This window comes from Anabrus simplex, chromosome 1, assembly GCF_040414725.1.
Source record: "Anabrus simplex isolate iqAnaSimp1 chromosome 1, ASM4041472v1, whole genome shotgun sequence".
In the NCBI taxonomy this organism is placed as follows: Eukaryota; Metazoa; Arthropoda; class Insecta; order Orthoptera; family Tettigoniidae; genus Anabrus; species Anabrus simplex.
Genome location: NC_090265.1, coordinates 712,022,062 through 712,045,575, shown reverse-complemented (window position 1 = coordinate 712,045,575; position 23,514 = coordinate 712,022,062).

Below are 23,514 nucleotides of genomic sequence, written 5' to 3'. Positions count from 1 at the left end.
TGGTAGAAGTGTGTGAACGTGATGTTTATATAAATTGTGATTTATTAAAGCTAGATTTCGTGAAAATCCATTGATAGTTTTGTTTAAGGGAAGGGCTTCGACACATATGACGTGTACAGTTAGTTCATCCATTGAAGTGGTTTTGTAGTCACCAGAATTATGTTCAGCCGGGCTGAGTGAATCAGACGTTTAAGGCGCTGGCCTTCTGACCCCAACTTGGCAGGTTCGATCCTGGCTCAGTCCGGTGGTATTTGAAGGTGCTCAAATAAGTCAGCCTCGTGTCGGTAGATTTACTGGCACGTAAAAGAACTCCTGCGGGACTAAATTCCGGCACCTCGGCGTCTCCGAATACCGTAAAATAGTAGTTAGTGGGACGTAAAACAAATAGCATTATTATTTAGAATTTTGTTCATTTTAACTTCGTGGGAATATGTTGTAATTCCGTAGAATTTGCTTATTGTTTTTCTAATTTTATATATTTCTTTAGATATACATATACTTTATCGTCCTATGTTTAATTCAGGCGGCCACTCTAAAACTAATCTCAGAGTAAACCAGTGTTTTCTTTTGAATATGCAAATTGCGAGTCAATCCTGGGGAATATTTCGCATTCGCAAGGTCGTAGCTTATTAATGTAAATAGTCAAGTGTTTTTATTATGATATTGTTTGTCGTACTCAACAGCTGAAATGTAATAAAGGGCCGATGAACATCGAAACCATATATACGATGTGAAACTTTAGGAAGGGAACTCAACCTTCTCCGATTTGTTTGTATGGAAATGAAGTATCACTCAAGTGCTTAATTTGTAAATTTGTGATTTGTTCTACCATTAAATTCGATGTCGAAATTTCGGAAATCCACATAGGGACACTGATGAAGATGTGGATCGAAAATTTTACTTGATTGACTGCACGGACCTATTTCCCGTTGCTTTATTCAGTGTTAAATGTATTTCTTTAAAAGTTAATCATCAAGGTTGTAGAAAGTATGTTGCAACGAGAGCTAATTAAATATTAGGAACTTTATTTGTGCCTATATTTGCCTATATTAACATCCTGAGCTCTTCCGTTCATTTTATGCCTCTAAGCTAGATATTTGGTTCTAGTTCGTATCCGCGGAAGCACCATGCCCTTGAGAGCCTCGTGCTCATATCTTGGAACGGAAGTGTAGCGGAAGACCTCGCTATGCTGTATTGGGCATTTGTCATCTCATGTGTTCGGATTAGTTATTATAATCCAAATGAGGCGACATTTGTAGCTAGGCTGAAAAGGTCCTTTGTCTGTTATTTTCTGTAGCGCGTGGTCCCATGTGTTAAGACCCGATAGGGGTAAATTTGTGTTGTCACATGGTCCCCTGAGCTATGGGAGATAATGGGAAAGGTTCCAATACAAAGCATATAATGGATACATTTCAGTATACAAGAAAACATTTCAAGATACCAGCAAGGATATGTAGTAATTACTTCCCCAATATCTTCAAATTTACGTAGACATTCTCAAGGGACCAATAGAGGAAATAAACAATGAAGATGAATACAAACATCAGAGATTGTAATTATTTATTGATCGTATGGCATTTAGTGCAGTGAGTGTCCGAGGGCAACTGCCCTCCAACGAATACGGGGGCCATCTGCTATGTATCGGAACTGCAAGTTTTTGTAATGGAGGACAGTGTTGTTTTGTGCGTGGTGAGTGAGTTTCAGGAATGTTGAGGACTTCAAATATAGAGCCCCAGAGGCAGGGAAAGTAAACATTTAAGGATAGCCTTTTGAACCGGAAGCGACTATGCATACCATTCGTCTAAGGAGCCGGACAACTTTCGAGAAAGGGTTGATGAAGAAACGTAAATGTTTTATTTTATTTCAGAGTAAAGTAATTTTGCCTTAGGCAAAGGACGTATAAGAACATAAAATTCATTCAAATATGTTTCCCACACTGTTTATTATTGAAATTGCACGAGTAAATCATACATATTTTACAATTAGTTTGAGTGATTATTACCACTTGTTTATCAATCAATCACTACTGATCTGGGGAACACGGAAGGAGCCTCCCCGAAGAGTGCTAGATAAGGCATTCCGGCGTTCCCTGGGCAACGGTAGTACACCGGCTGATTCTTCCACAAAGGCGCTGCTACACAGCAACAAGCAGATGATAGCAAGTACTATGTCCACTATCAGTCCTTTTCAGGACCAACCAGAACACTTGTCAATCAGACTTGGTAACAATCTCCGCATTTGTCAATTAAATATCGAATCCATATCACCACCAAAGAGTCAGTATCTGTCTCGCCTTATGCTGGAGAACAACGTGGATTTGATAGCACTACAGGAAATACATACCAGTGTGTGGCGTTACAATTAATAAATAAACTTGAAATCTCGGTGTACGTCTTCGTATTCCTGTATAATATATTTGGACTGATCGTATGTATTGTTGGATCACTGGCACGGCACATTTGACACTCCTGGGTTGGTAACCTAGTGCATTCAACTGCCTGAAGTGCAAGTTATCGCAAGCTATCGGCGCGCTGTGGAACTTGTGGTGAGTTTGAACGCTGTTAGACAGATAGCGCCTGAGTCTCTGAACTGACCGCTGTGTGTGCCAAGCGCTCTGCATTCTGAAAACGACTGCTTACTGGCTGGTGTGCTTTTGAACCGACTGGAGTTAGACGCTTTGTAATGTCTACGCCGTATTACAAAAAGGATTTCCTAGCTAGAGGAATGGGAGAAAGTGATGTGGTACATCCCGTTTCAGGAATTAATTGTATATATATATATATATATATATATATATATATATATATATATATATATATATATATATATATATTGTGCCCTGACAGCAGTCCCTGTGACCATGCTGTAAATTTTAATTCAGTATCTCAGTGTTGGGTTAAGCCGCGGCGAAGCAATGCAGTCGGAGATCCATGAAGGCTCCACTCAAGGGACGTGCAAGTCCGACGAGTTGGGACACAGGTTAAATAAGTGGACTGTTATCGTCGTGGCTTTTAACGTGGAATGTAATCATCATTTCTGCCTGAATTACGTGAATATTGCACCATAGAGTATTAAGTGACCGAGGATATTGGCATATTCGACGAGATACATTGACCAACATTTAATCTTATCTTAAATTAAATAACTATCCTAATGTTCCTACGCTACTTTAAATGAAAACTCCGTAAAATGTTCTATTTATGGAAGGATCTCCCGTTTAATGACTTTAAAATAACTTTAAATGCATCAACTACATTAAAAACAAATTATTGGCAACACAAACGGATATAAAAGGAAAATGCTATGTTAAATTGAAAATAAATACCTAACTTCAAGCTCTTGTTATAAATAAATATAACATTGTCAATCAAAACAAAAGAGACAAAGTGCCCCTCTGCTGAAGGCTTACATGGAAAGATCAGTTATCAATCTCGCATTTTTCAAAATAAATCATTGGGAATTATGGAATCATCCACTTCAGAATGTTATTTCCTACCCAAATATCTCATAATATTCCGTCATTTCTCTTTTAAAAATCATCGCACTATATGTCAGTATCTGTCTATCTAACAACTTGAAAAATACCGTTATCCTAACTTCATAAAATCACCATAAATGCAATAGAAATGCTTGAAAGACACAGGATCATAACATAATGTAACATCCATCAAAATCATGCGTTTAAAAGACAGACTCGATCCTCTCGTACATTCATCGGTGACCGCACCTAGATAAAACATCAAGTGACATTGCAACGTCTACGATAATCTTGTCTAACTACGTTGATTCTGCGCCTCCGGATACCACTGCGTCGTTTGACCTGGAATACTACATTAGCTCTAGGCGTCAACTCAACTGATCTACAAAGTCCAACTAGCAAAGAAATGGTCTACTTACCATAGAAGATCATATTTCCTTTACGACATGACCTTAATATCTTTACGTTACCGATTATCTTGCGAAGATCCTAAACATCCCTTTAAAATCGTGCGCTCTGGTCAATCTTGTATTTAAATAGGATAAAATGTGATGACCATCTACTAGTGTTCGTGAGTGCAACGTCCTATAATATTATTCTAAAATACGGCCTCGTACCTAAATAAATTATTCATCACGACAATATCAAAAATTCACGCATGACCAACATAGTTCCTACCGTCAATACCATCATCAGGACCTTCACATAACATCATCATAAAATTCGCAATCCTAATGACACATTTATAATCATCACATCTCTCTATCCACGTAAATATTTTCAAAGATCCTACCGTAACTAACACCTTATTACATCGCACAACTCGTCATGCACAGCGAATTCACAATACTAAAGAACAATCTATTCAGGCAATTACGTAAAATTACAAAATACGTTGCCGCATTAATTCCATATCACCACAATAGTATCACACTTCTATTATCAAACACTGTATTTCCACACAAGCACATAACGTTTTTGAAGACCATAGAATCGCACGTCGCAAAATACCGAGCTCCTCCGAGGTATTCTGAGCTACAGGTTAAAATTAACGTTCATTACCATAACACCATTACGGTACCAATAACATCCATGTCGAAGAAACTTTCGCAAAACCTTGCTAGCAAACATTAAAGAAATCTTACACAATTCTCGCATATTATCACAACGTAGTCTGGCTCACCACACTAGACGTAACGATCATAAATATTACAACGCAATGTCCAACAAATAACGGTCGCTTTCAAGTTAAAAATTGTTCATGTCAAAATTGACAACAAAATAAATACTACTCTACAACTACAATAAGCAATTACGTGGCGGAATATGTATAAGATATTCAAGTACTCATCCAAGGTTGTTGCTCCACGACGGTGTCACCTTCCGAGTTCAGCTCTCACTCAATAACATTATCAAGTATTGTCCATCACATTTCAGATCAGATCCTTTGAGGTCCCTCTATTTTAGTTGTTCATGTTGATACGTGCACACACAGCATTTGAATAATTATCTGATGACATTTCCATATTACCTGAAACTTAGAGATATCAATTAGAACAAGGTCATACACCTTAATACAATTTTAACAGTTCAAGTGATACACTTGCCTTTTCATTCAATAACAAGATATCTTGTTTTACAATATTGTATGTTTATAATATGCCAATATCTCTTTAGTAACTCCTTTCAATACAATCTTTTCCTTATGAATTCTTGCTTCCGATCTTTCTGAGGTGCAGATTGAGAGTAACAACTTCTTCAGAGACAAAACAGATTCTACTACAACATAATAATTGCAGACGGTTTGCTTTTCTGAATTCTTCTCAGCTTCTAGCTCCCATATGTTTCTGACAATTGGAAACATTTGACACATAATGTAAGACGATCTCGTACAAATCAGCTGTATTAGTAAAGGAACTTATTTAATAATTGTCGCCTCGTATTTAGGTTAGTAATCGACAGTTTCCTTTCTTCATCTCGATCGCCGGATCGTGCGAGACTAGATGTACAAGGTATGGCCCTCTCATATAAATTTATTGTTTACATATTTCATGGCCCTCAGTAACATTCTGTCGCAGATATACTGCCGTTCATGCATTCCGGAAACTTTACTTGAAGAATACGTATTATTCATATAATCCTGCCCTATGTTTCACAATATTAACTATCTACCAATATTTCCAAGATACCACGGGGTTTAGAGCTGGTTATCAATCTGCTGATATCTTCAATTCAGCGATGCCGTTCACGTAATTAGACAAATCGACTGCCTTCTAATTCATCTGGAGGTGTGATAACCGGATATAAGATTTCATTGACACCATTTCTTGACATAAGCTTCCAATGTGTCCACCAATCTCATCCTGACATACATTGGAAGGTTATATTCCTCCTCTACTCAAAAATGAAATTTCGTATGAAAGGAGAAATTTCATATTCATGCCAGATCTTATCATAATTCTCTTCTTCAATGAAATCTTCTTTTATCACGTCTGAAATGAACGAAAATAACTCTGGTCTTGGGATATCGTTATACCATATCCTGTCTTCCAATCCTGTCTGGACTTCATCATTCGTCATCTGATCCGTCGGTCAGCGAATAAATATCCCAAGCATCTCCGTTTCTTTCGTCTTCCACGATGATATTGACTTCCTCCTCTTCAACGATCGGGAAACTGTACTGTTTAAGACTTGAAGCATTGAAAATAGCAATGTTGTTGGACTCCAAACTCTGTATTTTATATGCGTTATTGCCCAGTACTTCAATAACTTTGAACGGCCCTATGTACAAATGTGCAAACTTGGAATAGAATTTTCCCGTAGGTCAAGACACGGCTGGTTTTCTTACGAGAACATATGTTCCAACCTCCAAAGGTTCTCGAAATTTTTATGCCATTATCAATCATTTCTTGTATTACTTTCCTAGCCTCGGGCATGAATTTATCTGGTATAGGGTACGGTTTAATTTTAAACGGCCTCCAATCTTTCACTAATAACTTGTACTCAAAGTTCTTTATTGCTCCAGGCTGGCTCTTAAAAGCATTGCTATACCTTTTCAGCAAATTCTCAATTATCCCTTGCTGTTCAGGATTTCCTCCTATTCCACTGTCGATTGTCTGTCCACATACAGCGTCTTCTGTGTCGTATCTTTCCATTATCTTCTCGGCAACATGGGCAGCTTCATTTATTGAAATGTTCATGGTTTTCTGTAGCTCGCTCATTTCCTTGTTTTCTATTCTAGCTGTAATGTCCTGTCCTCTTTCACCGTCACATCTGATCCTTATTTCTTCTTTCTTTAAATCAATTACTATGTTGTTTTCTCTGATAAAATCTGATCCAATAATTAAGTTATATTGGATTTTGTCCATGACTACAAATGGATGTTCCATTAAATTTCCTCCGATTTCTATTGGCAAATAAGTTTGTATCTTGCATTTCGTGACCTTGTCTGGAATTATGCCCTTGATTTTCATGTTAGCAATCGGAATTACAGGCAAGTGTGCTTTGTCTTGTAGCTCTGAGAATAGTAGTTTGGAGATGATACTTATACTTGCTCCAGTATCCAATAATGACAATACTCGAATACCCAATATTGTGACGTAGATAACGGGTAGTCCTCTCTTTAATTTCACTCCTTTAGGTAGACCATCTTCGTGCAACAATTCCTCGGGTTCAAATTCCCACGATTCGATTCCTGCTATGACCCATTCGTGCTGCCTATAATTTGGGTTTAATTTACTAATTCTATTATTTGTCATTGATTCCAAAACGAAGTTTTTTTTTCACCCCGTCATTGCCTTGATTATTCTTGTCAAATGGTGTGGCTGCGGGATTTAACGTTTTATCAGCACCTTCTTTTCTTTGTTCTTGCTGATACAACAGACTAGTCGCGCCCACGCAATCAGCGTTCATATCTTGATTCAATATCGCTCGTTCCCATTGCTTGCACTCCTGCTGCTTTCTTAATTCGCCAAGGTACCTTTCTCTTTCCTTGTTTATCTCCTCGTCCTGTCGAATATCTGATCGTCTTGAATTTTCTCGATACCTATCTCTGCGGTACGGCCATTTATCTCTGTTTCGACTCCACCTTGTATTTCTGTAATATCTAGGATATCTCCGCTCTTCGTTCCGAGACGGTGCCCACTTCTGGCGTGTCTTGTCACTCTTCTCATCCCTATGTTCCACTCTTCTGTAGCTTTCATTCGTCCTAGGTCTATCTCCTTGACCGTGACTATTGTATCCCTGATTTCTTTCTACACTTTCATCTCCTGCTGGTGTTACCACGTTTACCGTCGGATCGACGTGTCTTACTATGCGGCTATTAGTATGTGTTGACGTGCTGTCAATTTGCCGAAGTATCGACTCCGCTTGCACGGCTGATTGAATGTTTGCCGCCGTCAATAATCTCTGTATATCCGCAGGGAACTGTTTGATTATTGCTCGTACCATTTCTGTTTCTGTAGGTGGAGAATCAAGCTCCTTCAGACGATGAAATTGCATCGTAAAGTATTCGGCAAACCTACTCGGTCCTGTTAAAGAATATTTCTTCGAGTATAGATCGAGTCTGATTCCTTGCTGTACGTCGATTCCCCAGAATTTATCCAAGAAAGCTTGTTTAAAGCCTGCATAATCCTCAAAAACGTAGCGAAAAGCTTTAAACCAAATGAGTGGTGCACCTTCTAAGTGTTTCTCCACTGTTTTTAACTGGCGCTCTGTGGATACCTTTGTTTCCCTAAAATATTCCTCAATCTCTCTTAGGAAACCACGAGGAGTCATACTGGATCCTATATTTCCGTTAAATCTCTTAGGCCTATCTTCATAAGTGCGTATAATGTTAACAATCTGGGTTCCACTTCCTGTAGGAATTGTCCCGTTGTCATTAATATCAACGCAAAGCTGAGGTATCTCAAATTGACTGTTTACTTCAGTCTTCCTTCCATCCTCAATTATCGTCTGCCGGTCGTTCAACGATGATACCAAATTCCTATTTGTTTCGTTTTCGATCCTCAGGTTCTGTACGTCCTTTTGAATAGCATTTAAGTCGTCTTTTAATCCTTTTATTTGCTGATTCATCAAAGCTTTATTCTCTTCAGATTCTTCCGTTATCAAATTGAATCTGTCATTGATCTGTTCTCTTGCTTGGGTTATCTCTTTCCGTATATTCTCATTGGTGATAATGACTTCATCCGATACCTTCTTGAGTTTTCCATCCCAATTATTATCAGACTCTTTTATCTTCTCCTGCATCCCGTCTACTTCTTCTTTGAGCTCTTTAAGGTCATAGTCGACTTGAACTCGCAACTCTTGGATGCTTGACTTAAAATCATCCTTCAATTCTTCGAATTTTTCTTGAAAATTCCTCTTATTCTCAATCATCGCCGCATTCACTTCTTCTTTTAAATGTAATACTTCTCCTTGTACCTCAGCGACTTTCGATCCTAACGATACAATCTCTTCTTGCATCACCTTCATATTTTCTTGCACCATATCGGTGATTCTGTCAAAAGTTCCTTGCATTTTCTCGTGGGATTCGTGGATTTCTGCTCTAGTATTTTTCTGTGATTCTCGAATTCTCTTTTCGGTAGTATCCTGTGATTCCTGGATTTTCTTCTCAGTATTTTCTTGTGCCTCCTGAATCTTTTTCTCAGTATTCTCTTGTGACTCACGTACTTCTTGAATCTTTTTCTCAGTACTTTCTTGTGACTCCTGAATTTTCCTTTCTGTATTTTCTTGTGCTTCCTGAATTCTTTTTTCTGTATTTTCTTGCGCTTCTTGAATTCTCTTTTCCGTACTCTCTTGCGATTCCTGCATTTTATTCATTTTTCCAGCGAGCTCCTCCAATAACAGTTTTACTTGAGCAAGAGACGCCATCGTAATTTCCTATATCGTTCCTTATTGATAATAAATCACTCTCAATCTCACTCTACAGTCTTTGTCTAGTGTTTCCACAACACCTATACCTGCCTAGCACCTCACGAATTAGATTCAATAAATGAACGTATGGGTCTCTCCGGATCTGACCCGAAATATGACGGACATCCTACAATAAGTGACACGGAACAACCTATCGCTCTATCCGAGTTAAATGACTCATTATCCCGATTAACAAGAGCTGAAACTTTACGGAAAATCCTTCCATAATGTCATAAATGAAACTAAGTAAAAATCGTAGTACTGATTAACGGTCAAATCCTTCCAATATTATTCATAAAATATATGATTAAATAAATATTTCAAACATTCTTCACCAACAATGTTGTAGATTCAATGATCTCTGATTACCGATGTCTTTCCGAGTTTTCCTTTCTTTAAGTCCACTGCCACGCGACAAGTGATTCGAGTCTAGTCGTTCAGTAATAAAATAATTCAACTCTGGCCCCACAGTTGGGTGTCAAGTAAAATTATATAACCTATATGTGCCCTGACAGCAGTCCCTGTGACCATGCTGTAAATTTTAATTCAGTATCTCAGTGTTGGGTTAAGCCGCGGCGAAGCAATGCAGTCGGAGATCCATGAAGGCTCCACTCAAGGGACGTGCAAGTCCGACGAGTTGGGACACAGGTTAAATAAGTGGACTGTTATCGTCGTGGCTTTTAACGTGGAATGTAATCATCATTTCTGCCTGAATTACGTGAATATTGCACCATAGAGTATTAAGTGACCGAGGATATTGGCATATTCGACGAGATACATTGACCAACATTTAATCTTATCTTAAATTAAATAACTATCCTAATGTTCCTACGCTACTTTAAATGAAAACTCCGTAAAATGTTCTATTTATGGAAGGATCTCCCGTTTAATGACTTTAAAATAACTTTAAATGCATCAACTACATTAAAAACAAATTATTGGCAACACAAACGGATATAAAAGGAAAATGCTATGTTAAATTGAAAATAAATACCTAACTTCAAGCTCTTGTTATAAATAAATATAACATTGTCAATCAAAACAAAAGAGACAAAGTGCCCCTCTGCTGAAGGCTTACATGGAAAGATCAGTTATCAATCTCGCATTTTTCAAAATAAATCATTGGGAATTATGGAATCATCCACTTCAGAATGTTATTTCCTACCCAAATATCTCATAATATTCCGTCATTTCTCTTTTAAAAATCATCGCACTATATGTCAGTATCTGTCTATCTAACAACTTGAAAAATACCGTTATCCTAACTTCATAAAATCACCATAAATGCAATAGAAATGCTTGAAAGACACAGGATCATAACATAATGTAACATCCATCAAAATCATGCGTTTAAAAGACAGACTCGATCCTCTCGTACATTCATCGGTGACCGCACCTAGATAAAACATCAAGTGACATTGCAACGTCTACGATAATCTTGTCTAACTACGTTGATTCTGCGCCTCCGGATACCACTGCGTCGTTTGACCTGGAATACTACATTAGCTCTAGGCGTCAACTCAACTGATCTACAAAGTCCAACTAGCAAAGAAATGGTCTACTTACCATAGAAGATCATATTTCCTTTACGACATGACCTTAATATCTTTACGTTACCGATTATCTTGCGAAGATCCTAAACATCCCTTTAAAATCGTGCGCTCTGGTCAATCTTGTATTTAAATAGGATAAAATGTGATGACCATCTACTAGTGTTCGTGAGTGCAACGTCCTATAATATTATTCTAAAATACGGCCTCGTACCTAAATAAATTATTCATCACGACAATATCAAAAATTCACGCATGACCAACATAGTTCCTACCGTCAATACCATCATCAGGACCTTCACATAACATCATCATAAAATTCGCAATCCTAATGACACATTTATAATCATCACATCTCTCTATCCACGTAAATATTTTCAAAGATCCTACCGTAACTAACACCTTATTACATCGCACAACTCGTCATGCACAGCGAATTCACAATACTAAAGAACAATCTATTCAGGCAATTACGTAAAATTACAAAATACGTTGCCGCATTAATTCCATATCACCACAATAGTATCACACTTCTATTATCAAACACTGTATTTCCACACAAGCACATAACGTTTTTGAAGACCATAGAATCGCACGTCGCAAAATACCGAGCTCCTCCGAGGTATTCTGAGCTACAGGTTAAAATTAACGTTCATTACCATAACACCATTACGGTACCAATAACATCCATGTCGAAGAAACTTTCGCAAAACCTTGCTAGCAAACATTAAAGAAATCTTACACAATTCTCGCATATTATCACAACGTAGTCTGGCTCACCACACTAGACGTAACGATCATAAATATTACAACGCAATGTCCAACAAATAACGGTCGCTTTCAAGTTAAAAATTGTTCATGTCAAAATTGACAACAAAATAAATACTACTCTACAACTACAATAAGCAATTACGTGGCGGAATATGTATAAGATATTCAAGTACTCATCCAAGGTTGTTGCTCCACGACGGTGTCACCTTCCGAGTTCAGCTCTCACTCAATAACATTATCAAGTATTGTCCATCACATTTCAGATCAGATCCTTTGAGGTCCCTCTATTTTAGTTGTTCATGTTGATACGTGCACACACAGCATTTGAATAATTATCTGATGACATTTCCATATTACCTGAAACTTAGAGATATCAATTAGAACAAGGTCATACACCTTAATACAATTTTAACAGTTCAAGTGATACACTTGCCTTTTCATTCAATAACAAGATATCTTGTTTTACAATATTGTATGTTTATAATATGCCAATATCTCTTTAGTAACTCCTTTCAATACAATCTTTTCCTTATGAATTCTTGCTTCCGATCTTTCTGAGGTGCAGATTGAGAGTAACAACTTCTTCAGAGACAAAACAGATTCTACTACAACATAATAATTGCAGACGGTTTGCTTTTCTGAATTCTTCTCAGCTTCTAGCTCCCATATGTTTCTGACAATTGGAAACATTTGACACATAATGTAAGACGATCTCGTACAAATCAGCTGTATTAGTAAAGGAACTTATTTAATAATTGTCGCCTCGTATTTAGGTTAGTAATCGACAGTTTCCTTTCTTCATCTCGATCGCCGGATCGTGCGAGACTAGATGTACAAGGTATGGCCCTCTCATATAAATTTATTGTTTACATATTTCATGGCCCTCAGTAACATTCTGTCGCAGATATACTGCCGTTCATGCATTCCGGAAACTTTACTTGAAGAATACGTATTATTCATATAATCCTGCCCTATGTTTCACAATATTAACTATCTACCAATATTTCCAAGATACCACGGGGTTTAGAGCTGGTTATCAATCTGCTGATATCTTCAATTCAGCGATGCCGTTCACGTAATTAGACAAATCGACTGCCTTCTAATTCATCTGGAGGTGTGATAACCGGATATAAGATTTCATTGACACCATTTCTTGACATAAGCTTCCAATGTGTCCACCAATCTCATCCTGACATACATTGGAAGGTTATAATATGTAGTTAGATTTAATCTGTTGTAAAGGATGTAGTGTTTAAGGTACTACAGGAAATACATAATACATAGTGACATAGTACTTGCTCGGTGCACCGTTCATTAATGGATTAGTAGGTTATTGTGTTCGTCATTCATGTAAGTACTACATCTTATTTATTTGTGGATATGTTTTTGCTAAGTTTTGTAGGCGCCTCGTAGTTGGAAGTACTTATTTTTCCGAGGCGTAATTTTGATCCGTTCACTTTCGTCTTGTGCTCTGGTATTTTGGAGCCGTCGTATGTGCCTTGTGACGTCCGTTAATCCCTGTGTATGTTTTGGTCTTTTCCATTTTATTTTTCATATTTATTTTATTTCTGCTAAATTTTTGTGTGTTTCTCGTTACGTTCCATTCATGCTTGTGTTTTCATTTGTATTATTGCTCCCCGTGCTTGTATATTCTGCCGGTGTGCGACGTGATGTTTTATGGAAACATCTTGTTCTATGTATTTTCATTATGTTATTACGGGTTGGTTTCTCCTCTGTAAGGGAATGTTTTGCATTGTGTACCGAGCAAGCTCTACTGCCACTAATTTTCCCTAATAATAATAATTATTATTATAGTGTGAGTTAAGGTAGATAAGTATATTTTGGGCTATTTGGTGACACCAATTTCCTTATTATTCATTTTACGAGTAGAGTTTCTACAGTATGTAAGGGCATTGTTAATGGAAGGCTTATTCGTTCATCATTCTTGCTTTGTTGTGTCTCCTTATCTCCTCAATCCGTGTCTGTTGTCATTGTTGGTTATCTGTTCTTATCTTTGCCCTGTCGTTACGTAACCATTGTATTATTGTTATTATTACTCTCTTATCGCATGAGAGTCTGCTTCTCAATGCCGTGGTGTTAGGTCCTATTGTTATTGCTCTCTTACGTGTGTGTATTTGAGTATGTGATTACTAATATTTTTATTACCTGACCGGTTCACTCTTGCAGTGAACGGCAGATGAACGATGACTTTACGTTTCCTTCAGTTTGTGGTTTTATATTTGTGTTCCTAAATTTTACTACGCTATTCGGTTCTATTTCTGGGATATGGTATGTGACTGATGTTTTTCGTCAGGGATGTCTTTGTGATTGATTCGGGCGACGCGTTTTGCATTTAGCATTTTGTACTATGCGTTCGGTGTTGTGAACTTTCTACTAATAATGGTCCTCAGAAAATTAATTTATTTTAAATGTAGATATCAGGTAAACTGATATAATTTAGGTTTATTTAAGGAGCTCCTTTTATCAGTTAGGTCGCTTGGGTTAGTATTTCATTCTAGAATATTTCATGTTTTCATAGATTTGGTACTATTTGATTAAATTAATTAGTTATTTATTTACTTATTTATTCATATTAAGAGATAATATATTTATTGTTAAAAACCTCACCTTAGTATTTATAAATTATATTTTTCTTATTTACAAAGCAAAAATTTACCAAAATTATTTAAAAGAAAAAGAATTGTAGATATGACTTAGCCCTATGTATTTATTTTCATTCACTTGAAACTTAAGATATTTTTTAACTAAATAAAATTAATTCTTTTCATCCAGTTATTTTCTACTAAACATGTATTAGTTTGTAGTAATGTTTGAATTAATTATAGTATTGTTTTTGAAAAGGGTGTACAAAGTTTTCTTGTAGATGCTTGTTCTGGTTCCCCTTGTTGATCCCGCCCTTTGGTCCTTGGGTAATGGGTCCCTGGTGATATATATTCACTCTCCCACATTTATTTCAATTTTCTTTTTGCTGTTTTGTTGCATTTTGTTTTTGTTGCTTCCTTGTTGTGATACGCTTACCCTATGGTGTCACTAGCGGGACACCTTTTTAATATCACTTGTGGAGGGAGCGTGTCAAGTGACAGTGAAGATCTCTACAGAAGAGGAAAACTAGGTGGTTACAATCTCGCTGGGGCAATCAATGATGAACGTTATGGGATCGCAACTTACATCAGATCCCAGTTAACTGATTTTAAAATTGTTTATGAAGACAACTCAACAGATATCTCTGTCCTGGCAGTGGAAATCCCAGGCATTACTATTGTGAATATCTATAAACCACAAGCAGTCAGTTGGTCCAGCCGTTCATTAAAAGTTTTCGAACACCCTGTTTTGTACGTCAGAGAAATCAATAGTCACAGCCCAGCATGGGGATACGAATTTGAAGATGACAATGGGTCCAACCTAAATAAATGGATTGAAGCAAACTCCCTACAACTCGTCCACAATGCTAAACATCCTGGCACATTTCATTCTGGCAGATGGCTAAAGGATTATTCTCCTGACCTGTGCATAGTGTCACAGTCAACTCCTGAGAATCAACACATAGTACAACGAAAGGTCATCAGTTCCTTTTCTCACAGTCAACACAGACCAGTTATTATTTACTATGGCACTGAGATCCCTCTTGTGTCTTCAGTACCACAACCTCGTTGGAATTTTCGACCAGCAAAGTGGGATAAATTTGCAGAAGGACTTGATAACAGTGTACAGTGGATACGACCAATTCCTGAAAATTACAATAGATTTGTCAACGCTATAAAAGCTAATGCTAGGAAGTTTATTCCCCGGGGATATCGTAAGACGTATATACCAGGATGGTCAGAAGAATGTAATCAGCTCTACACCGAGTATCAGAACTCTCCTAATAAAGCAACAGCTGATGAATTGCTAAGGGCTCTAAATAAATCTAGAAGAGAGAAGTGGCACAGAACTACAGCAGAGATGGACTTCACACACTCTAGTCGCAAAGACTGGAACCTCATAAGAAAACTTGGTAGTGACCCTACAATGAAACGCAGAAGTTGCCAATGAACCCAAACACCATTGCCTCCAGACTGACACAAATCTCTAGAGCGAAGATGGACAAGATATACGCAAGGAGTGTTAAGAAGCAACTAAGAACGAGAAGATCACAGTTGACATCCCATCCGGAGTATTCCTGTGACTTCAGTACTTAAGAACTGGACAAGGCTCTATCCAAGATAAAGATAAATAAAGCTGCTGGTCTGGATGAAATCTATCCTGAGTTTCTGAAGGCCATAGGCCCTGGTACAAAACAATGGCTAGTCAACTCCTTCAATGAAATTCTACGAACTGGTAAATTACCTAATTTGTTAAAACAAGCCAAAGTAATTGCAGTCTTGAAACCAGGAAAGGAAGGAACTGATGCTTCACATTATCGACCAATTTCACTCCATAGCATAACCTACAAGATGCTTGAAAGAATGAAACTTAACCGTATCCAGGAAGCAATAGAAAGAGTCATCCCAGTTGAGAAAGGGGGTTTCACAAAGAATCGTATTTGTTGTGATCAGGTGTTAACACTGACAACAGAGATTGAAGCAGGATTCCAGAAAAGACTGAAGACTACTGCAGCTTTTGTCAATCTTACATCAGCCTATGACACGGTCTGGAGGGAGGGACTGTTGCTCAAGCTTGTTCAAGTCATCCCTTGTCAGAAGCTAGCATGCTTACTGAACAACATGTTATCCAACCGTTGACTTGCTGTATTTCTGTATGGTGAAAGAAGAAGGTTGAGATCTCTATATAATGGTTTACCCCAAGGGTCAGTTTTATCTCCCATTCTATTCAATCTTTACATCCATGACCTGCCAAGAACAACTTCAGAGAAGATACAGTTTGCAGATGATCTAGCTTTAATTACTCAGAGTACGGATTTGGCACACTGTGAGGATGTACTTACAGAGGACCTAGCTACCATGTGCGACTATTTTCACAAATGGGGACTCCAACCAAATCCTAGTAAAACGAAAGTAAAAGCATTCCACTTGCATAACATTGAAGCTAATCGGAAGCTACATGTGCTTTTTAACGGAACAGAAGTCTCCCACAACTTCTTGCCAAAATATCTGGGTGTCACACTGGATCGGTCCTTGTCGTTCAAACAGCATTGCTCGAATCTGTCAAAGAAGCTGAGTACAAGAGTAAATCTACTGCATAAACTAGCGGGCAGCAACTGGGGTGCAGATGCAAACACTCTTCGCACTGCTTCACTTTCTCTTGTATACTCGGCTGGTGAGTACTGCGCTCCTGTGTGGGAAAACAGCGTACATTCGAGCAAGATTGACGTACAGCTCAATGAAACCATGAGAGTTGTTACTGGTACAGTGAGGTCTACTCCTACTCTGTGGCTGCCTGTTTTGGCAAATATTGCTCCTCCAGATCTGATGAGAAAAGCAGCGAAAGAGCAGTTGCTCAAGAAGACCTTTGCACACCGGAACTCAATTTTGTTCAATGCCTTATGAGATCCACCTGTGATGAGGTTAAAATCCAGGAATCCACTCTGGACTGATCTACACTCGTATGAAAAATTAAGTGTAACAGCAGAATGGAGACAGCGATGGGAACAACGTCCACTCACCAACGCCTTTCTGATTAAAGACCCAACGAAGAAAGTGCCAAGTTTCGATCTTCCTCGACATGTGTGGTCAAAACTCAACCGTTTCAGAACAGGCCACGGCAGGTGCCGATATATGATGAAAAAGTGGGGATATTGTGAAAGTGCTGCGTGTGAGTGTGGTGCTGAGAAGCAGACATTGCTTCATGTTGTTGAGAGCAGTCCACTGTTAGCATTTAAGGACGGTTTACGGACTCTGCATGAATTGACACCAAGTGCAGTGGACTGGTTGTCGAAGCTGGACATTCTAGTTTAATTACCTCTATATTTTAATTTGTATGTTAATTGTATATTTTTACAGATTATGCTTGTAAATGCCATACGATAATAATAATAATAATAATAATAATAATAATAATAATAATAATAATAATAATAATAATAATAATACTGATCTGCATTTAGGGCAGTCGTCCAGGTGGCAGATTCCCTATCTGTTGTTTTCCTAACTATTTCTTAAATGATCGCAAAGAAATTGGAAAATTATTGAACATTTCCCTTGGTAAGTTATTCCAATACCTAACTCCCCTTCCCATAAACGAATATTTGCCCCAATTTGTCCTCTTGAATTCCAACTTTATCTTTATATTGTGATCTTTCATACTTTTAAAGACACCACACATACTTATTAGTCTACTGATGTCCTCCCACGCCATCTCTCCACTGACAGCTCGGAACATGCCACTTAGTCGAGCAGCTCGTCTCTTTTCTCCCAAGTCTTCCAACCCCAAACTTTGCAACATTTTTGTAACGCTACTCTTTTGTCGGAAATCACCCAGAACAAATAGAGCTGCTTTTCTTTGGAATTTTTCCAGTTCTTGAATCAAGTAATCCAGGTGAGGATCCCATACACTGGAGCCATACTCTAGTTGGGGTCTTACCAGAGACTTATATGCCTCCAATCGCAATACAGTTCATTTGGCCTCCTGAATCCAGGATATCTTGCTCAAATCCTACCAGTTGAGCTTCAGTGGAATAACCTTTCCTAAACCCAAACTGCCTTCTGACAAAACAGTTATTAATTTCGCAAACATATCTATTATAATTAGAAAGAATGCTTTCCCAAAGCTTACATTCAATGCATGTCAAACTGACTGGCGTGTAATTTTCAGCTTTATGTTTATTACCCTTTCCTTTATACACAGGGACCACTATAGCAAATCTCCTTTCATTTGACATAGCTCCTTCAACCAAGCAATAATGAAATAAGTACGTCAGATATGGTACTATATCCCAACCCATTGCCTTTAGTATATCCCCAGAAATCTTATCAATTCCAGCTGCTTTTCTAGTTTTCAACTTTTGTATCTTATTGTAAATGTCATTGTTATCATATGTAAATTTTAATACTTCTTTAGGCTTAGTCTCCTCCTCTATCTGGACATTATCCTTGTTACCAACAATCTTTACATACTTCTGACTGAATTCTTCTGCCTTTTGAAGATCCTCGCATACACACTTCCCTTGTTCATTAATTATTCCTGGAAGGTCCTTCTTTGAACCTGTTTCTGCCTTAAAGTACCTATACATACTCTTCCATTTTTCACTAAAATTTGTATGACCAACAATTATGCTTGCCATCATGTTATCCTTAGCTGACTTCTTTGCTAGATTCAACATCCTAGTAAGTTCCTTCAATTTCTCCTTACTTCCATAACCATTTCTAACTCTATTTCGTTCTAACCTGCACCTCCTTCTTAGGCTCTTTACTTCTCTGTTGTAATATAGTGGATCTTCGCCATACCTTACCACCTTTAAAGGTCTAAACCTACTTTCACATTCCTCAACAATTGCTTTAAATCCATCCCAGAGCCTGTTTACATTTCTATTGACCATTTTTCAGCGATCGTAGTTATTTTTTAAAACTCCCCCGTGCCTGTTTTATCAGCCATATGGTCCTGCCTAATAGTCCTAATTTTAATACTTTCCTTTCTTTCACATTTATTTTTAACTACAACAAAAACAGCTTCGTGATCACTAATACCATCTATTACTTCGGTTTCTCTACAGAGCTCATCTGGTTTTATCAGCACCACATCCATAATATTCTTTCCTCTAGTTGGTTCCATCACTTTCTGAATCAGCTGCCCTTCCCATATTAACTTATTTGCCATTTGTTGTTCATGCTTCCTGTCGTTCGCATTACCTTTCCAATTGACATTTGGTAAATTGAGATCACCTGCTACTATATCATTCCTTTCCATATCATTTCGAACATATCTGATTATCTTATCAAATAATTCTGAAACAGAGTCAGCGCTACACTTTCCCGGTCTGTTCACTCCAAAGATATCAAGTTGCCTATTATCTTTAGAGATGAGCCTTACACCCAGAATTTCGTGTTTTTCATCCTTAACTTTTTCGTAGCTTACAAATTCTTCTTTCGCCAGAATGGATACTCCCACTCCTACCTATCTTATCTCTAAGATACACACTCCACTTCCGTAAGAATATTTCTGCATCCTTTATATCATTCCTCAGCCATGATTCAACTCCTATTACATTATCTGATATATATATCTATTAAATTACTTAATTCGATTCCTTGGTTCGCAATGCTTCTACAGTTGAGCACTAACATTTTTATGTCATCCCTACTTGATTTCCAGTTCCTTGTTCGCTTAACACCGCTCCCTAGGCCACACCGTTTCCCCGAATGTACCTGTCTATAACCCTTCTAAGCAAGTTTCCTAACTTATATGTACCTCTGTTGCTGCCTCTGTGGATCCGTGGTAGAGTGTCGGCCTTCGGATCCCAAGATAGCGCGTTCAAACCCGGCAGAGGTAGTCGGATTTTTGAAGGGCGGAAAAAAGTCCATTCGATACTCCATGTCGTACGATGTCGGCATGTAAAAGATCTCTGGTTACACATTTGGCGTTTACCCGACAAAATTCATTAAATCTCAGCCATAGACGCCCAAGAGAGATCCGGTTTACTCTGCCTGCCATCTAGTGGGCCTAGAGTAAAACGGAATGTCGAAATTGACGAGCAGACAGCCAGATGGCGTCAAATCGAAATGTCTGCACACGGTAGCTGAGGCCATACGATTATTATTATTATTATTATTATTATTATTATTATTATTATTATTATTATTATTATTATTATTATTATTATTATGTACTTCTGTGGTTTTGCACAATAAAGAGGTTGGTTTTCTATTCGCCTTCAAAATTTACACAAATGATAATGTGATATTTAAACAATTCTTAAAGCGCGGAGCAAAGTTCTCTTCGAAATGTAGAGATCCACCTTGTTTTCTAGACACGGTATAAGTCCAAAAACCCACATCGTGTCCCTACCTGTTGTTCATATAATCTTTTCTGAAATAATAGCAAGGAATTTGGAAAGTTATTGCACAACTCCATCAGTAAAATATCCCAATCCCTAACTCCAATAAACGAATATTTGCCAATTTCTTCCCAATGACTGTAATAAATATACGTCTCATTAACCTAATAGAGACCCCACATTTTCGTCAGAAAGCTGAGTATTTGATCGACTAGTACACATTTTTATTTCGTTTTCAAGTGATATTTTAAAAAAGGAAGCGCGCGAAAGCCCGTATTCCGAAATTGATACTGATTATATTTCGTGAAAAGGGGACTCTTCCCGATTTTATATATGTTGCGTCTTGCTTTAGTAAGGTAGATTTATAGGCCTCGCGCGAATGGATGATGATGCGCTCTGGCGGTAAGCCTGGAGTTTCTAATCGGGAGAGCAGTGCTTGTTTGTTCTATAATTGTATGCGATTTGCATCTTTGACATTAGCTTCTATCTTCTCTTCTGTAATATGTTGTCCAAAGCTGATTGGGGTTCCACTATTTCTAACAGTAACAACAATTTATTATTGTTCAGAGAGTTGAGTGTAATTTTACGTATAGCAACTCTCCACCTGGAACTAAAACTTTTCAAGATTCCGAACGACAAAGAAAATGTTATCAGAACGAATGTGTGGACTAAATATTTGAAATGAATCATGAAGGATGAAAACCGAGGACACGTACGAACAATTCCAGTATTTATATCCGTCATTTTGTAAAATAATAACTTTGAAGAGATCTTGACAGCCCGGTGTATGTAGGCCTTCTTGGATTACTTCTGACATAATATTCAAACAATAAATTGGAATTACTGAAAAAGAAGTCATTGCTGAGTGTTAAGAAATACGAAAATTATTAAAGCATGACATTGACAACACAACCAAAAGTTTCGCAGGTATTCATGTTTGGTTGATTATTGACGAAAGTGCACGGGCTAGTATGATTAACAATTTAATATCATGTTTTGCTCTTTAGAAAATAATGATGCAGACGTCGCGAATAATCTTCCATTGCAGTACCATTTAATAATCAAACAATAATGCACAGTTGATTGACAATGGATAAAATTATTATAAAAGGTTTCTATAACTTCTGTACCTCTTCGCCTTTCACATACCTCTGTTCTCGTGCACGCATTGGTTTCTAACATTGTTGCAAGCACATAGTTTTGGAAGCGTCTCTCTGACTACTTACAAAAATAAATTTGAATTTAACTTGAATTTGAATTTATTGATAAAAATTTACACGGCACTGAGGCTGAAAAGCCTCTTTATGTAGCGTCTTCTTATAATGTAATACAGGTTTATGAACACAGTAACTATATTTTTATAATATTAAAGTATTATGCTAAACATGAAACTTTAAAAAAATGAAAATACAGATACCAAATACAGTAAGATTAAGACATATAATAAGTAAGAAAGTAAATCATTAAGCCCTTCTGTTATTTTGGACTACATGGATTTAAACAATATAAAGCTAAAGCAGAGAAACATTTTTCTTCGAAATATACATATTTCTGATTGTTCGAAACAAGAATGCCTGATCTCAGCTTCTTGCGTACTCCTCCAGAAAGATAGATGTTAAGAACTGCTTTAGTTGGGTACTGGTAGTGTTATTTGCGAAACGGTGAAGACTAAAGACGTTAAAGATACGTGATGCAGTGCAAACAAAGGATTTGTTAAATTTAGTGGTACGATGAAGGGGAATTGGAAGGGTGGTTTTCGTAAACCTATTATCTCTATTATGTACCGACTCCATAGGTTTAAATGCATTGTAAAGGTAGGATGGTGTCTTCAGTTTGAGAATCTTCTGCGTAGCAACAACTACTGAGATTTCCCGACGTTCATGGAGTTTCAACCTGTGTAGCTGTATGTAATAGGGTGTTATGTGTTCATCACGCCTGGCATTTGTAATGTAACGAACAGATGCGTTTTGTACCCTCTGTAGTTTTATGTTCAAAATTTCAGATAATTCGTTGTATACGACTGAACCATAGTCAATTATTGGAAATATAAGACTTTCAACAAGCAGTTTTCGCATGAAGGGTGCTGTACATGACACGTTACGTTTCAAAATATGCAAGGATGACACAACTTTTCGGATTACATTTGACGTATGATCTGACCAGGATAAGTTTCTGTCAAAAATTAGACCTAGATTGTTAACGGTGTCACTGGAATGAATATCTGTCGCTAGAATTTTTATTGCTTGGAGGGATTTGAGGTCAAGAGTTTTCAGGAGTTTTGTGTAACCTATGCAAATAAGCTGGGTCTTAGCCACATTTAATTGGAGGTTATGATTTGCGATCCATTCAATCAATCGAGAGATGTCATGGTTAAAATGCGTTATACAAGAAGATGCGTTAGTGGGACAAAAGTGGAAGTAAGCTTGTAAGTCATCCGCATACATGTGAAAGGTACTGCTTTTAAAGACTTCAGATATGTCATTAGTGAAAATAGAAAAACATAAAGGACCGAAGACTGATCCTTGTGGTACGCCACAGTACTGATTCCCAGCTAGAGAATCGACCATCAACGAACGTGACTCTTTGTGATATATTTGAGAGATATGATTCAAACCACGGCAGAGGACTCTGGGAGAAGCCAATTGACTTCAGCTTAGCAAGAAACAACTCATGATTAACAGAGCCAAATGCCTTAGAGAAATCAAAGAGCCATAAGATAGTAAGCTGCCTCTTATCGGTGGCCGCGCGTATATCATCTGTAACCTTCAGAAGAGCAGTAGTAGTACTACGGCCCTTCTTGAAGCCAGATTGGTAGGGATTTAGAATGTTGCATTTAGACAAATATTCACATA